The following is a 15,687-nucleotide window of genomic DNA, read 5'->3' as shown; positions in this document are numbered from 1 at the left end:
ATAAAGTCTCTCACTGTTTCCCCATCTATTTGCCACGAAGTGATGGGACCGGATGCCATGATCTTAGTTTTCTGAATGCTGAGTTTTAAGCTGGTTTTTTCACTCTCCTCTTTCCCTTTCATCAAGAGGCTCTTTAGTTCTTCTTTGTTTTCTGCTATAAGGGTGGTGTCATCTGCATATCTGACATTATTGACATTTCTCCCGGCAATCTTGATTCCAGTTTGTTCTTCATCCAGCCCAGCATTTCGCATGATGTACTCTGCATATAAGTTAAATAAGCAGGGTGACAATATACGGCCTTGACATACTCCTTTCCTGATTTGGAACCAGTCTGTTGTTTCATGTCCAGTCCTAACTGTTGTTTCTTGACCTGCATACAGATTTCTCAGGAGGCAGGTCATGTGGTCTGGTACTCCCATCTCTTTCAGAATTTTCCACAGTTTGTTGTGATCCACAAAGTCAAAGGCCTTGGCATAGTCAATAAAGCAAAGGTAGATTTTTTTTCTGGAACTCTCTTGCTTTTTTTATGATCCAGCAGATGTTAGCAATTTGATCTCTGGTTCCTCTGCCTTTTCTAAATCCAGCTTGAACATCTGGAAGTTCACAGTTCACGTACTGTTGAAGCCTGGCTTCGAGAATTTTGAGCATTACTTTGCTAGCGTGTGAGATGAGTGCCGCTGTGTAGCAGATTTAACATTCTCTGACATTTCCTTCCTTTGGAATTGGAATGAAAACTGACCTTTTCCAGTCCTGTGGCCACTGCTGAGTTTTCCAAATTTGCTGGCATATTGAGTGCAGCACTTTCACAGCATCATCTTTCAGGATTTGGAATAGCTCAACTGGAATTCCATCACCTCCACTAGCTTTGTTCGTAGTGATGCTTTCTAACGCCCACTTGACTTCACATTCCAGGATGTCTGGCTCTAGGTAAGTAATCACACCATCGTGATTATCTGGGTCGTGAAGATCTTTTTTTATACAGTTCTTCTGTGTATCCTTGCCACCTCTTCTTAATATCTTCTCCTTCTGCTAGGTCCATACCATTTCTGTCCTTTATTGAGCCCATCTTTGCATGAAATGTTCCCTTGGTATCTCTGATTTTACTGAAGAGATCTCTAGTCTTTCGCATTCTGTTGTTTTCCTCTATTTCTTTGCACTGATCACTGAGGAAGGCTTTCTTATCTCTCTTTGCTATTCTTTGGAACTCTGCATTCAAATGGGTATATCTTTCCTTTACTCCTTTGCTTTTTGCTTCTCTTCCTTTCACAGCTATTTGTCAGGCCCCCTCAGACAGCCATTTTGCTTTTCTGCCTTTCTTTTTCTTAGGGATGGTCTTGATTACTCTCTCCTGTACAATGTCACAAACCTCTGTCCATAGTTCATCAGGCACTCTGTCTATCAGATCTAGGCCCTGAAATCTATTTCTCACTTCCACTGTATAATCATAAGGGATTTGATTTAAGTCATACCTGAATGGTCTAGTGGTTTCTCCTACTTTCTTCAATTTAAGTCTGAATTTGGCAATAAGGAGTTCAGGATCTGAGCCAAGATCAGCTCCCAGTCTTGTTTTTGCTGACTGTATAGAGCTTCTCCATCTTTGGCTCCAAAGAATATAATCAATCTGACTGCGGTATTGACCATCTGGTGATGTCCATGTGTAGAGTCTTCTCTTGTGTTGTTGGAAGAGGGTGTCTGCTACAGTGCGTTCTCTTGGTAAAACTCCAATATAACTAGAAAAAAAATAGTTTGAATGGAAATACTATCAATGTGCACCCCTTCTGAACAAACTGTTGGAGAATGAGCTACATCTTTCGAAAACATGCCTGGGTAACTTTTGCAAGACAAACAGCGAACATGCTAGATATTCAATTGTAGAGGTAAAACTAAAATAAGATTGAAGTCAAACATTATCTTTTCTGCCAAAGACAAAAGAATGCAACTAGAAACTGGAAGGAGAGAGTTCCCTCGTGGCCTAGTGGTTAGGATTCAGGATTTCACTGATGTGGACTGAGTTGCTAGTCAAAGAAGTGAGATCCCTCCAGCTGTGCAGAGAGCAAAAAATTCTTAAAAACACTGGCAGGTAAGAGGAGAGAAAAGTAGGAAAGTAGAATAAGATCAGTTCAGTTCAGTTCAGTCGCTCAGTCATGTTTGACTCTTTGTGACCCCATGAATCACAGCACTCCAGGCCTCCCTGTCTATCACCAACCCCTGGAGTTCACTCAAACTCATGTCCATTGAGTCAGTGATGCCATCCAGCCATCTCATCCTCTGTAATAAGATCATTGACTGTTATATAGTTAATAGTAAGAGTCAAATGATACCATTTAAAACTGGCTGAAAAGTAAAGTAAGAGAAAAGATTAAGGGCACTATAAAAATTACTAACATAAATGATGCCATTAAAATAAAGATACATTGGTAGTTTGATAGGGATCGCATTGAATCTGTAGCTTGTGTTTGGCAGTATAGTCATTTTCACAACACTGATTATTCCTATTGGGATATCTCTCCATCTGTTTATGTCATCTTTAATTTCTTTCATAAGTGTCTTGTAGTTTCTGTGTACAGTTCTTTTGTCTCCTTAGGTAAGTTTATTCCGAGATATTTAATTCTTTTTGTTGCAATGGTGAATGGGACTGATTGCTTAATTTCTGATTTTTCATTGTTAGTATACACAAATTCAAATGATTTCTGTGTATTGATTTTGTATCCTGAAACTTTGCTAAATTCACTGATTAGCTCTAGCAACTTTTTGATACTATGTTTAGGGTTTTCTATGTACAGTATCATGTCTCTGCAAACAGTGAGAGCTTTACTTCTTTTCCGATCTGGATTCCTTTTCTTTCTTTTTCTTCTCTGATTGCTGTAGCTAGGACTTCTAGAACTATGTTGAACAATGGTGGTGAAAATGGACACCCTTATCTTGTTCCTGATCTTAGGAGGAAGGAATGCTTTCAGTTTTTCACCACTGAGAATAATACTTGCTGTAGGCTAATCATATATGGCCCTCACTATGTTGAGGTAGGTTCCTTCTATTCCCATTTTTTGAAGAGTTTTAATCATAAATGGGTGCTGAATTTTTCCAAAGTCTTTTTCTTCATCTATTGAGATTATCATATGCTTTGTATCTTTAAATTTGTGAATATGGTTTATCACATTGACTGATTTGCATATATCAAAGAATCCTTCCATGCCTGCAATAAATCCAACTTGATCATGGTGTATGAGATTTTTGCTCATTCTGAATTCTGTTTGCTAAAATTTTGTTAAAGATTTTTTCATCTGTGTTCATCAGGGATATTATATTGGCCTGCAGTTTTCTTTTTTGTGCGTTGTCTTTGTCTAGTTTTGGTATCAGGGAGATGGTGGCCTTGTAGAATGAGTTTGGAAGTGTTCCTACCTCTGCAATTTTCTAAGAGTTTTAGAAGGATAGGCATTAGCTCTTTTCTAAATGTCTGACAGAATTCTCCTGTGAAGCCATCTGGTCCTGGGCTTTTGTTTTTTGGGAGATTTTTTAATCACAGCTTCAATTTCAGTGCTTGTAATTGGGTTGTTCATAATTTCTATTTCTTCCTGGTTGAGTCTTGGAAGGCTGAACGTTTCTAAGAATCTGTCCATTTCTTCCAGGTTATCCATTTTATTGCCATATAGTTGTTCATAATAGTCTCTTATGATCCTTTGTATTTCTGCATTATCTGCTATAATCTCTCCTTTTTCATTTCTAATTTTGTTGATTTGATTCTTCTCTCTTTTTCACTTGATAAGTCTGGCTAAAGGTTTGTCAATTTTGAAATTGTCAGTTGTGAAACAAAACACTTCACAATTCACATGGAAACACAGAAGACCCTGAATAGCCAAAGTAGTCTTGAGAAAGAAGAATGGAGCTGGAGGAATCAACCTTCCTGCCCAGATTACACTACAAAGCTAGAGTCATCAAGATGGCATGATACTGGTATAAAAACAGAAATATAGACCAATAGAACAAGATAGAAAGCCCAGAAATAAACCTATGCACCTATGGGTGCCTTATTTTTGACAAAGGAGGCAAGAATATACAATAGGGCAAAGACAGCCTCTTCAATAAATGGTGCTGGGACAACTGGACAGCTACATGCAAAAGAATCAAATTAGAACACTTCCTAACACCATACACAAAGATAAACTCAAAATGGCTTAAACACCTAAATGTAAGACCAGAAACTACAAAATTCTTAGAGGAAAACATAGGCAGAACACTTGATGACATAAATCAAAGTAAGAACCTTCTACAGTAAAGGAAATAAAAACAGAAGTAAACAAGTGGGAACTGATTAAACTTAAAAGCTTTTGCACGGCAAAGGAAACTATAACCAAGGTGAACAGACAACCCTCAGAATGGGAGAAAAGGACAGCAAACGAAACAACTGACCAAGGATTAACTTCCAAAATATACAAGCAGCTCATACAACTCAATACCAGAAAAACAAACAACCCAATCAAAAAGTGGGAAAAAGAACTAAACAGACATTTCTCCAAAGAAGACATACAGATGGCTAACAAACACATGAAAAGATGCTTGCTGAACAGAGCTCGTTATTACAGAAATGCAAATCAAAACTACAATGAGCTATCACTTCACACCGGTCAGAATGGCCATCATCAAAAAGTCTACAAATAATAAATGCTGGAGAGGGTGTGGAGAAAAGGGAATCCTCTTGCCCTGTCGGAGGGGATGTAAATTGATAGAGCAACTATGGAAGATGGTATAGAGATTCCTTAAAAAACTAGGAATAAAACCACCATCAGTTGAGTTCAGTTCAGTTCACTCACTCAGTCGTGTCCGACTCTTTGCAACCCCGTGAATCGCAGCACACCAGGCCTCTCTGTCCATCATCAACTCTCGGAGTTCACTTAGACTCATATCCATTGAGTCAGTGATGCCACCCAGCCAGTGATGCCATCCAGCCATCTCTTCCTCTGTCATCCCCTTCTCCGCCTGCCCCCAATCCCTCCCAGCATCAGAGTCTTTTCCAATGAGTCAACTCTTCACATGAGGTGGCCAAAGTACTGGAGTTGTAGCTTTAGCATCATTCCTTCCACAGAAATCCCAGGGCTGATCTCCTTCAGAATGGACTGGTTGGATCTCCTTGCAGTCCAAGGGACTCTCAAGAGTCTTCTGCAAAACCACAGTTCAAAAGCATCAATTCTTTGGCACTCAGCCTTCTTCACAGCCCAACTCTCACATCCATACATGACCACAGGAAAAACCATAGCCTTGACTAGACGGACCTTAGTTGGCAAAATAATGTCTCTGCTTTTGAATATGCTGTCTAGGTTGGTCATAACTTTCCTTCCAAGGAGTAAGCGTCTTTTAATTTCATGGCTGCAGTCACCATCTGCAGTGATTTTGGAGCCCAGAAAAATAAAGTCTGACACTGTTTCTGCTGTTTCCACATCTATTTCCCATAAAGTGATGGGACGGGATGACATGATCTTCATTTTCTGAATGTTGAGCTTTAAGCTAACTTTTTCATTCTCCACTTTCACTTTCATCAAGAGGCTTTTTAGTTCCTCTTCATTTTCTGCCATAAGGGTGGTGTCATCTGCATATCTGAAGTTATTGATATTTCACCCAGCAATCTTGATTCCAGCTTGTGCTTCTTCCAGTCCAGCGTTTCTCATGATGTACTCTGCATGGAAGTTAAATAAGCAGGGTGACAATATACTGCCTTGACGCACTCCTTTTCCTATTTGGAACCAGTCTGTTGTTCCATGTCCAGTTCTAATTGACCTGCATATAGGTTTCTCAAGAGGTAGGTCAGGTGGTCTGGTATTCCCATCTCTTTCAGAATTTTCCACAGTTTATTGTGATCCACACAGTCAAAGGCTTTGGCATAGTCAATAAAGCAGACATACATGTTTTTCTGGAACTCCCTTGCTTTTCTGATGATCCAGCGGATATTGGCAATTTGATCTCTGGTTCCTCTGCCTTTTCTAAAACCAGCTTGAACATCTGGAAGTCCATGGTTCACATACTGCTAAAGCCTGGCTTGGAGAATTTTGAGCATTATTTTACTAGCGTGTGAGATGAGTGCAATTGTGCGGTAGTTTGAGCATTCTTTGGCATTGCCGTTCTTTGGGATTGGAATGAAAACTGACCTTTTCCAGTCCTGTGGCCACTGCTGAGTTTTCCAAATTTGCTGGCATACTGAGTGCAGCACTTTCACAGCATCATCTTTCAGGATTTGAAAGAGCCCAACTGGAATTCCATTACCTCCACGAGCTTTGTTCATAGTGATGCTTTCTAAGGCCCACCTGACTTCACATTACAGGATGTCTGGCTCTAGGTCAGTGATCACACCATCGTGATTATCTTGGTCATAAAGATCTTTTTTGTATAGTTCTTCTGTGTATTCTTGCCACCTCTTCTTAATATCTTCTGCTTCTGTTAGGTCCATACCATTTCTGTCCTTTATTGAGCCCATCTTCACATGAATTGTTCTCTTGGTATCTCTAATTTTCTTGAAGAGATCTCTAGTCTTTCCATTCTGTTGTTTTCCTCTATTTCTTTGCATTGATAGCTGAGGAAGGCTTTCTTATCTCTTCTTGCTGTTCTTTGGAACTCTGCATTCAGATGCTTATATCTTTCCTTTTCTCTCCTTTGCTTTTCACTTCTCTTCTTTTCACAGCTATTTGTAAGGCCTCCTCAGACAGCCACTTTGCTTTTTTGCATTTCTTTTCCATGAGGATGGTCTTGATCCCTGTCTCCTGTACAATGTCACGAACCTCCGACCATAGTTCATCAGGCACTCTATCTATCAGATCTAGTCCCTGAAATCTATTTCTCACTTCCACTGTATAATCGTAAGGGATTTGATTTAAGTCATACCTGAATGGTCTAGTGATTTTCCCTACTTTCTTCAATTTCAGTCTGAATTTGGCAATAAGGAGTTCATGATCTGAGCCACAGTCAGCTCCTGGTCTTGTTTTTGTTGACTATATAGAGCTTCTCCATCTTTGGCTGCAAAGAATAGAATCAATCTGATTTTGGTGTTGACCATCTGGTGATGTCCATGTGTAGAGTCTTCTCTGGTGTTGTTGGAAGAGGGTGTTTGCTATGATCAGTGCATTTTCTTGTCAAAACTCTGTTAGTCTTTGCCCTGCTTCATTCCGTATTCCAAGGCCAAATTTGCCTGTTACTCCAGGTGTTTCTTGACTTCCTACTTTTGCATTCCAGTCCCGTATAATGAAAAGGACATCTTTTTTGGGTGTTAGTTCTAAAAGGTCTTGGAGGTCTTCATAGAACCGTTCCACTTCAGCTTCTTCAGCGTTACTGGTTGGGGTATAGATTTGGATTACTGTGATATTGAATGGTTTGCCTGAGAAACGAAGAGAGATCATTCTGACGTTTTTGAGATTGCATCCAAGTACTGCATTTCAGACTCTTTTGTTGACTACTGATGGCTACTTCATTTCTTCTAAGGGATTCCTGCCCGCAGTAGTAGATATAATGGTCATCTGAGTTAAATTCACCCATTTCAGTCCATTTTAGTTTGCTGATTCCTAGAATGTCGACGTTCACTCTTGCCATCTCCTGTTTGACCACTTCTAATTTGCCTTGATTCATGGACCTGACATTCCAGGTTCCTATGCAATATTACTCTTTACAGCATCGGGCCTTGCTTCTATCACCAGTCACATCCACAACTGGGTATTGTTTTTGCTTTGGCTCCATCCCTTCATTCATTCTTGAGTTATTTCTCCACTGATCTCCAGGAGCATACTGGGCCCCTACTGACCTGGGGAGTTCCTCTTTCAGTATCCTATCATTTTGCCTTTTCATACTGTTCATGGGGTTCTCAAGGCAAGAATACCGAAGTGGTTTGCCATTCCCTTCTTCATTGGACCACATTCTGTCAGCCCTCTCCACCATGACCCACCCGTCTTTGGTGGCCCCATGGGCATGGCTTTGTTTCACTGAGTTGGACAAGGCTGTGGTCCTAGTGTGATTAGATTGACTAGTTTTCTGTGATTATGGTTTCAGTGTGTCTGCCCTCTGATGCCCTCTTGCAACATCTACCGTCTTATTTGGGTTTCTCTTACCTTGGAGGTGGGGTATCTCTTCACAGCTGCTCCAGCAAAGCGCAGCCGCTGCTCCTTACCTAGCAATCCCACTCCTAGGCATATACCTGAGGAAATCAAAATTGAAAAAAACACAGGCATCCCACTGTTCACTACAGCACTATTTATAATAGCTAGAACATGGAAGTAAACTAAATGTCTGTTGACAGATGAATGGATAAAGAACTTTGGTACATATGCACAATGGAATATTACTGAGCCATGAAATTAAAAGATGTTTGCTTCTTGAAAGACAAGTTATGACCAACCCAGACAGCATATTAAAAAGCACAGACATAACTTTGCCAACAAAGGTCTGTCTAGTCAAAGCTAGTTTTTCCAGTAGTCATGTATGAATGTGAGAGTTGGACTATAAAGAAAGCTGAGCACCAAGGAATTGATGGTTTTGAACTGTGGTGTTGGAGAAGACTCTTGAGAGTCCCTTGGACTGCAAGGAGATCCAACCAGTACATCCTAAAGGCAATCAGTCCTGAATATTCACTGGAAGGACTGATACTGAAGCTGAAACTTCAATATTTTGGCCACCTGATGCGAAGAACTGACTTATTGGAAAATACCCAGATGCTGGGAAAGATTGAAGGCGAGAGAAGATGGGACGACAGAGGATGAGATGGCTGGATGGCATCACCGACTGAATGGACATGAGTTTGAGAAAGCTCCAGGAGTTGGTGATGGACAGGGAAGCCTGGCATGCTGCAATCCGTGGGGTCCCAAAGAGTCAGACACGACTGAGAAACTGATCTGAACTGAACTGAACTGCCATAAAAAGGAAAGCATTTGAGTCCGTTCTAATGAGATGGATGAACCTAGAACCTATTATACTGAGTGAAGTTAGTCAGAAAAAGAAATATTATATTCTAACGCATATATACAGAATCTAGAAAAATGATACTGAAAAATTTATTTACAGGGCAGCAATGGAGAAACAAAGAGAATAGACTTATGGACATGGGGAGAGGTGAGGAGAGGGTGAGATGTACACAAAGAGTAACATGGAAACTTATATTACCATATGTAAAATAGATAGCCAACAGGAATTTGCTGTATGGCTCAGGAAACTCTAACAAGGGCTCTGTATCAACCTAGAGTGGTGGGATGGGGACGGAGGTTTAAAAGGGAGGGGATATATATATATATATATCTACAGCTGATTCATGTTTAGGTTTGACAGAAAACAAAATTCTGTAAAGCAATTATTGTTCAATTAAAAAAATTAATTTTTTAAATAAATAAACAAAGATACAAATGTTCCCAGGTATCAAAAGAAGTGCTTAAAAAACAAAGATAACATATAAATAGAGAAAGACAGTAAATACAACATAATACACAAAGCCCTGACAAACAGCACACAGCATTACGAGGCACAGAATATACTGCATGTACACTCTACACAGTTAACTTAATGAAGGGCTACTTACACAATTCGCTATCCATCTGAAAGAAAATACCAACCTGTCTTAAACTCATTCCTTTGAAAACAAGAGAGGAGGCCCAATGACCAGCATGCAGGAAGTTTCCTGGGAAGAGCTCTTAGGAGAAACACCTGGAAGTAAGTGAAGGAAGCTGAGGTGAGAATGGGGAGAAACTGGCCCAATGAGGGTGCAAGGAGAGCCTCAGGGAATGCTCATGGAGCTCCAGAGCTCAGACTGTCCCTAAAGGAGTTGTCCAGAGTTGTCCCTAAAGGAGTTGTCCAGAGTTGTCCCTAACGGAGGCGAGTTTGCTTGGAAACTATATCCCTGCCTCACTCAGTTAGCTCTCAGAGGATGCCTCTTAGACAGAGTGTAACCTTGGCCAATGGCAATTCCCAGAAAGGAATGCAGCTGTAAGCAACCAGCCTGTGTAAGTGGAAAACATGTAGCTCGGTGGGGAAGAGAAGGTCTATCAGAGAGTACTGTAACATCCACAACAACATATGGCAATAAAAATCCATTACAGGCCACAATGAGGATAAACCTTGCAAATGTAGCAACAGGTTAAAAAGTATATATGCAATATGATTATATTTACATAAGTTAGTTAGTCCAGTTGCTCAGTCGTGTGCAGCTCTTTGCAACCCCATGAACCACAGTACGCTAGGCCTCCCTGTCCATAATCAACTCCCGGAGTTCACCCAAACTCATGTCCATTGAGTCGGTGATGCCATCCAACCATCTCATCCTCTGTCGTCCCCTTTCCTCCTGCCCTCAATCTTTCCCAGCATTACGGTCTTTTCAAATGAGTCAGCTCTTCGCATCCGGTGGCCAAAGTTTTGGAGATTCAGCTTCAGCATCAGTCCTTCCAATGAATGCTGCTAAGTCACTTCAGTCATGTCCGACCCTGTGCGACCCCATAGATGGCAGCCCATCAGGCTTCCCCATCCCCGGGACTCTCAAGGCAAGAACACTGGAGTGGGTTGCCATTTCCTTCTCCAATGTAGGAAAGTGAAAAGTGAAAGTGAAGTTGCTCAGTCATGTCTGACTCTTTCTGATCCGTGGACTGCAGCCTACCAGGCTCCTCCATCCATGGGATTTTCCAGGCAAGAGTACTGGAGTGTGTTGCTATTGCCTTCTCCATTCCAGTGAATACTCAGGACTGGTTTCCTTTAGGATGGACTGGTTGGATCTCCTTGCACTCCAAGGGACATTCAAGAGTCTTCTCCAACACCACAGTTCAAAAGCATCAATTCTTCAGCTCTCAGCCTTCTTTATAGTCCAACTTTCACATCCAGACATGACCACTGGAAAAACCATAGCCTTGACTAGACGGACCTTTGTTAACAAAGTAATGTCTCTGCTTTTCAATATGCTGTCTAGGTTGGGCATAGCTTTCTTTCCAAAGAGTAAGCATCTTTTAATTTCATGGCTGCAATCACCATCTGGAGTGACTTTGGAGCCCAGAAAAATAAAGTCTGACACTGTTTCCCCATCTTTCTGCCATGAAGTGATGGGACCAGATGACATGATTTTAGTTTTCCTAATGTTGAGCTTTAAGTCAACTTTTTCACTCTCCTCTTTCACCACCATCAAGAGGCTCTTTAGTTCTTCTTCACTTTTTGACATAAGGGTGGTGTCATCTGCATATCTGACGTTATTGATATTTCTCCTGGCAATCTTGATTCCAGCCTGTGCTTCCTCCAGCCCAGCATTTCTAATGATGTACTCTGCATATACATTAAATAAGCACGGTGACAATATACAGCCTTGACGTACTCCTTTTCCTGTTTGGAACCAGTCTGTTGTTCCATGTCCAGTTCTAACTGTTGCTTCCTGACCTGCATACAGATTTCTCAAGAGGCAGGTTAGGTGGTCTGGTATTCCCATCTCTTTCAGAATTTCCCACAGTTTATTGTGATCCACACAGTCAAAGGCTTTGGCATAGTCAATAAAGCAGAAGTGTATGTTTTCTGGAACTCTCCTGCTTTTTCAATGATCCAGCGGATGTTGGCAATTTGATCTCTGGTTCCTCTGCCTTTTCTAAACCAGCTTGAACATCTGGAAGTTCACGGTTCACATACTGCTGAAGTCTGGCTTGGAGAATTTTGAGCATTACTTTACTAGCGTGTGAGATGAGTGCAATTGTGCAGTAGTTTGAGCATTCTTTGGCATTGCCTTTCTTTGGGATTGGAATGAAAACTGACCTTTTGCAGTCCTGTGGCCACTGCTGAGTTTTCCAAATTTGCTGGCATATTGAGTGCAGCACTTTCACAGCATCATCTTTTAGGATTTGAAAGAGCCCAACTGGAATTCCATCACCTCCACTAGCTTTGTTCATATTGATGCTTCCTAAGGCCTACTTGACTTCACATTCCGGGACGTCTGGCTCTAGGTGAGTGATCACATGATTGTGATTTTCTGGGTTGTGAAGATCTTTTTTGTACAGTTCTTCTGTGTATTCTTGCCACCTCTTCTTAATATCTTCTGCTTCTATTAGATCCCTATCATTTATTGAGCGCATCTTTGCATAAAATGTTCCCTTGGTATCTCTAATTTTCCATGCCAAAAAATGCATAGTGCTTAAAAGAATACAAATGTAAGATGCACACAGAAATTAACACACACAACACCAAATTTCTCTTCTCTGTGCAGAAGATGGAAAGCATTTAAGCTTAGGAACGAAGGTTTCAGCTACATGTCAGACTGTATAAGCAGAATTGCAGGATATAAAGGGGGTTCATTATATTATTCCACATACTATTTAAATACCTCAGGTACAGCCCCCTCCCCGATGGCCCCCAATAAATATGTGAAAACCAAAAAAAAGAAAAAAACTCAGGTAAAGCAAACATTTAAGTCTTTTAAAACAATAATCAAATACACAGTATTTACACAAATACATGGCATAGGAAAAGATAAACAGGGAAAATTAACATCAAGTCAGAGGAAACTGAAAAAAACATAAGAGCGCCTTGTTAGCCTGGGAGCAGATAAACTGAGGACCTGGACAAAATGAGTTACCAAAAACTATCTCCAGAAGAGTCAGAAAATCTAAGCTGACAAGTTACCACAGAAAAAAATTAAGTGGTCAAAAGGTTTCCCATCTAAAGAGCAACTGGGAAATACTCTTACAAATAAGTTCTATCAATAAGAACACATTTTAATTATTATTAATAATTATTTTCAATTTTAACTATTAATGCCTTTAAAGCAAATAGTAAACTATACTTTTAAAGGATATGATAAGATTTAAGATGCATTCATTATACAGTTTTGTTAAACTCTCATTATCAACACTGAATAGTAGAGAAATGATAATACTTGAGAAGATTATATTTTATGAGAATGCATATAGAATTTTATCACATGCCCTTTCAGCACTTATGGATATATTTTTCATCAGGTATCATTAAAGAAACAGTCTGTTTAAAGAATAAGAAGGAAGAATGTTTATTATTACCACTCACCCCTATTATTTAATACTGTACTGTAGATATCAGCCAATACAATCACAAAGAAGAATAAAAGATGTATATACAGTGACTGAAGAGATAAAGTTATCATTAGTTACAGATGATCTGACTGTTTACAGAGAAGCCCCAAGAGAATCAACTGAAAAGCTCTTTCAAACAAGTGATATGGCAGATGGTAAAATTCATGCTCAGAAATTAACAGCTTTCTTATGCATAAAATATATGCCTTCTGATAACAACTAGTTAGAAGAATTAATGGTGAAAATTTCTGCATTTACAGTAGCAAGTAAAAAAAAGGGGGAGGGGGGACTCAACAAGGAAAATATAGGGATTTTAAAAAAGGAAAAAAATGCCAAGTTCTTACATCAGTTGAGTTCAGTTGCTCAGTCGTGTCCGACTCTTTGCGACCCCATGAATTGCAGCATGCCAGACCTCCCTGTTCATCACCAACTCCTAGAGTTCACCCAAACTCCTGTCCATCGAGTTGGTGATGCCATCCAGCCATCTCATCCTCTGTCGTCCCTTCTCCTCCTGCTCTGAATCCCTCCCAGAATCAGAGTCTTTTCAATGAGTCAACTCTTTGCATGAGGTGGCCAAAGTATTGGAGTTTCAGTTTCAAGCATCAGTCCTTCCAAAGAACACCCAGGACTAATCTCCTTTAGAATGGACTGGTTGAATCTCCTTTCAGTCCAAGGGACTCTCAAGAGTCTTCTCCAACACCACAGTTCAAAAGCATCAGTTCTTCGGTGCTCAGCTTTCTTCACAGTCCAACTCTCACATCCATACACAACTACTGGAAAAACCATAGCCTTCACTAGACGGACCTTTGTTGGCAAAGTAATATCTCTGCTTTTCAATATGCTATCTAGGTTGGTCATAACTTTCCTTCTAAGGAGTAAGCGTCTTTTAATTTCATGGCTGCAATCGCCATCTGCAGTGATTTAGGAGCCCCAAAAAGTAAAGTCTGACACTGTTTCCACATCTATTTCCCATGAAGTGATGGGACTAGATGCCATGATCTTCCTTTTCTGAATGGTGAGCTTTAAGCCAACTTTTTCACTCTTCACTTTCATCAAGAGGCTTTTTAGTTCCTCTTCACTTTCTGCCATAAAGGTAGTGTCATCTGCATATCTGAGGTGATTGAGATTTCTCCCGGCAATCTTGATTCCAGCTTGTGCTTCTTCCAGCCCAGTGTTTCTCATGATGTACTCTGCATAGAAGTTAAATAAGCAGGGTGACAATATACAGCCTTGACATACTCCTTTTCCTATTTGGAACCAGTCTGTTTTTCCGTGTCCAGTTCTAACTGTTGCTTCCTGACCTGCATATAGATTTCTCAAGAAGCAGGTCGGGTGGTCTGGTATTCCCATCTCTTTCAGAATTTTCCAATTTATTGTGATCCACACAGAATGAAGACCTACAAGACCTTTTAGAACTAACACCCAGAAAAGATGTCCTTTTCATTATAGGGGACTGGAATGCAAAAGTAGGAAGTCAAGAAACACCTGGAGTAATAGGCAAATTTGGCCTTGGAATATGGAATGAAGCACGGCAAAGGCTAATAGAGTTTTGCCAAAAGAATGCACTGGTCATAGCAAACACCCTCTTCCAACAACACAAGAGAAGACTACACATGGACATCACCAGATGGTCAACACTGAAATCAGATTGATTATATTCTTTGCAGCCAAAGATGGAGAAGCTCTAAACAGTCAGCAAAAACAAGACCAGGAGCTGACTGTGGCTCAGATCATGAACTCCTTATTGCCAAATTCAAACTTAAATTGAAGTTCTTACATAAAAAAATGCAAAATCATAACAAATTCAGTCCAGTTGCTCAGTTGTGTCCAACTCTTTGTGAACCCTACCCATCAGACATTCCCAGAGCCTACTTAAACTCATGCCCATCACGTCAGTGATACCATCCAACCACCTCATCCCGTCGTCCCTTTCTCTTCCCACCTTCAATCTTTCCCAGCATCAGGGTCTTTTCCAATGAGTCAGTTCTTCGCATCAGGTGGACAAAGTATTGGAGTCTTGGCTTCACCATCGGTCCTTCCAATGAATATTCAGGACTGATCTCCTTTAGGATTGACAGGTTGGATCTCCTTGCAGTCCAAGGGACTCTCAAGAGTCTTCTCCAACACCAGAGTTCAAAATCATCAATTCTTTGGTGCTCAGCTTTCTCTATAATCCAACTCTCATATCCATACATGATGACTGGAAAAACAATAGCTTGGACCAGACGGGCCTTTGTTGGTCAAGTAGTGTCTCTGCTTTTTAAAATGCTGTCTAGGTTGGTTATAGCTTTTCTTCCAAGGAGCAAGTGTCTTTTTTTTTTTTTTTTTGCAAGTGTCTTTTAATTTCATGGCTGCAGTCACCAACTGCAGTGATTTTGGAGCCAAAAAAAATATAAAGTCTCTCACTGTTTCCATTGTTTCCTCATCTATTTGCCATGAAGTGATGGGACCGGATGCCATGATCTTCATCTTCTGAATGTTGAGTTTTAAGCTGGCTTCTTCACTCTCCTCTTTCACTTTCATCAAGAGGCTCTTTAGTTCTTCTTTGCTTTCTGTTCTAATGGTGGTGTTATCTGCATATCTGATGATATTGACAATTTCTCCAGGCAAGCTTGATTCCAGCTTGTTCTTCATCCATCCCAGCATTTTGTATGATGTACTC

At 40.4% G+C, this 15,687-nt stretch overlaps 1 protein-coding gene across 14 annotated transcripts in view; it reads right to left on the bottom strand.

Moving 5' to 3' along the window:
• Positions 1-15,687, bottom strand: part of TFDP2 (transcription factor Dp-2) — a 200,152-nt gene that overhangs the window by 156,984 nt on the left and 27,481 nt on the right. For 2 of the 14 annotated variants that reach the window (XM_070375051.1, XM_070375121.1), the window contains exon 2: positions 9,573-9,663. The exons of the other annotated variants lie outside the window; for them this stretch is intronic. The gene's annotated coding sequence lies outside the window, so the exon portion shown is untranslated. The remainder of the gene's footprint in view (positions 1-9,572; positions 9,664-15,687) is intronic. 14 annotated transcript variants of the gene reach the window in all.

The sequence above is a fragment of the Bos mutus genome, chromosome 1 (assembly GCF_027580195.1).
Source record: "Bos mutus isolate GX-2022 chromosome 1, NWIPB_WYAK_1.1, whole genome shotgun sequence".
NCBI lineage: Eukaryota > Metazoa > Chordata > Mammalia > Artiodactyla > Bovidae > Bos > Bos mutus.
This window is presented reverse-complemented; position numbering and strand designations above follow the sequence as displayed.